Source organism: Stegodyphus dumicola, chromosome 4 (genome assembly GCF_044657685.1).
Source record: "Stegodyphus dumicola isolate Sdum_Otavi_A_Nest chromosome 4, ASM4465768v1".
NCBI classification, from domain to species: domain Eukaryota; kingdom Metazoa; phylum Arthropoda; class Arachnida; order Araneae; family Eresidae; genus Stegodyphus; species Stegodyphus dumicola.
In genome coordinates this window covers 175492877-175495284 of record NC_140771.1, presented here as the reverse complement: position 1 = coordinate 175495284, position 2408 = coordinate 175492877, and the positions used below count along the sequence as shown (strand labels likewise).

The window sequence follows — 2408 nt, the reverse complement described above, 5'->3', positions numbered from 1 at the left end:
AAAGAGATATTTATTTATTTAACGCACGCGCTCTTGTATTTTTCATTTTTCCGGCTTAGCTTTCTTTTAATATTCGTCACGCGCTGCACTGCGCGAGAAATAAAACCATTTAATTTATAATTGAACTAACATTAGCTTTTTAAATACCAAATTCGTAACACTGCCCCCTTCCCAAGGACTGCATGTCCCGGGCAGTACAATCCCTGGACAGGAAGCTAAACTTACAACTGTGGCATAAACATTACATTACAATATCAAACAACATGAACAATAAATGCAATAACTAACTTAAACAAATCAAATGCTATCAAATACTAAATACAAAACAAATACTAAATACAAATCAAATACTAAATGCAAATCAAATACTAAATACAAATCAAATCAAATACACATTTAAAAAAACAAAAAGGACCATGGTCTGATACTATTTACAATTATTTACATTACGTACTATGGCCATAGTAATAAGCTAACCTGTCGTAAGAGTTCGAAGACTCACGGATCCGAACCACGACGTCATTCGTGGTCAGCACTGTATATGGACCATCCGAAGGTGACTGTAATTTAGGACTCAGTCCTTTTCGTTGAATTGGGTTCCACAACCACACCTTGTCTCCTTTGTTGGATCTCTGTCTAGTAGCTCTTGTGTCGCATCTGGTCTTCATTTTCTCCGTCGCCAAGTTGACTCGCTTTCGTGCAGAACGCTGCATCCCCTCAAACCGGGCCTGGGCATCTTGGATGTGTTCCTCAGGCGATGAAGGCGCATCCGTAGGGCGACTAAACAGGCGGTCACAAGGCAGACGAAGGTCTCGACCGAAGAGCTTCTGGGATGGAGAATAGCTGGTAGTCTTGAGTTTCTTTTCGACCCTGGTATGATTTCGGCAGCTTCCCGAGCTCGATCTTTCGGACAAGGCGTCGACATTTCCAGGCGAGGATCCCTTTTGAGGATGGATAGTCATGCCATCAGATGCTGAAAGCAGCTTATTGTTTTTGAAATCTAAGGAAAAATTGTATTTCCTTAAAAAGTCCAATCCGAGTATGCATGGATCTGTAATATCCGCCACATATGCCGTGTGAACTCCCGATCCAACTTTGTCGACTGCATTCATAGGGTTCTGGAACTACAGGTTTAATAAGGACATTTATTTTGAATTATGCCGCGACCGCTATCTGCACAAACTAGAAACGAGCAAGTAATGAAGGAGAGGGCGGGCAAGCAGCTGATGGCTACTGACGACCCGCTGGAGAAATTACGCCTTTTATGTCTACAGAGGGGAGCTAAAGGTATCCTTGGCTTAGGAAGAGTTTTCCGACGAATGGATGACAACCATAGCGGGGATTTGAATATGGAAGAATTCGTGAAAGGCATTCGTGACACAGGACTCAACATAACCGACGAAGAAGCCGAAAACCTCTTTAAGCAATTCGACAAAGATGGATCGGGAGTCGTTCATTACGATGAATTTCTCAGAGCTGTGACGCCGAAAATGAGTGCTAGCCGATTGGCCTTAGTGGAGAAGGCTTTTGAAAAAATGGATAAAACGGGTGACGGTAAAATCACTTATGAGGACTTAAAGGGAATATATTCTGTTCATAAACATCCTGACTATTTAAATGGACAAGTTAATGAAAAGCAACTATTAAATAGGTTTCTGAAGAATTTCGAGGAAAGCGGAGTTGTCGATGGCGTCGTAACAAAAGAAGAATTTATCGATTATTACACAGGAGTAAGCGCATCGATTGATGAAGACGGATACTTCGATCTGATGATGAGAACATCATGGAAACTGTAATTATATTTCAAGAGAAAAACGAAAAGATCCCACTTCTGACACCAAAAATTGTTGCGTGCGTACGGGTTCGTTATGAAATGAATGCACAAGTCCGATGAAAAATGAACAAAAATTTATTATTATCACAACAAAAATGCTTAAATTTTCTCAAATTATCATGCAGTATTACAATATCTCACAGTAGTTATCTTTTAACTACTCAAATGTCCAATAGAACGTCATTCAAAACAGCTAAAGAACGTTAATCCGCGAATTCGCTACACTCAACAAGAGCAGTTTTCTAAACAACAACAAACTAAGCAACTACTACAAAGTGAGATGTTTTCCTCCTTTTATAAGATTTTAAAATCACGCGCTAGAATTTTCCAGCACTTTCTCGAAATCAAAAAGAGATATTTATTTATTTAACGCACGCGCTCTTGTATTTTTAATTTTTCCGGCTTAGCTTTCTTTTAATATTCGTCACGCGCTGCACTGCGCGAGAAATAAAACCATTTAATTTATAATTGAACTAACATTAGCTTTTTAAATACCAAATTCGTAACAATATAACTGTGTAATGAACAACAGTAAATTTTGCATTAGAGACTTAAGCCTCTAATGTTTTCGTAA

General features: G+C 39.0%; 1 pseudogene; it reads left to right on the top strand.

Annotated features, from left to right (window-relative positions):
• Window positions 1-1098: 1098 nt before the first annotated feature.
• On the top strand, window positions 1099-1829 carry LOC118188703 (calcyphosin-like protein pseudogene; annotated as a pseudogene).
• Window positions 1830-2408: the final 579 nt, after the last annotated feature.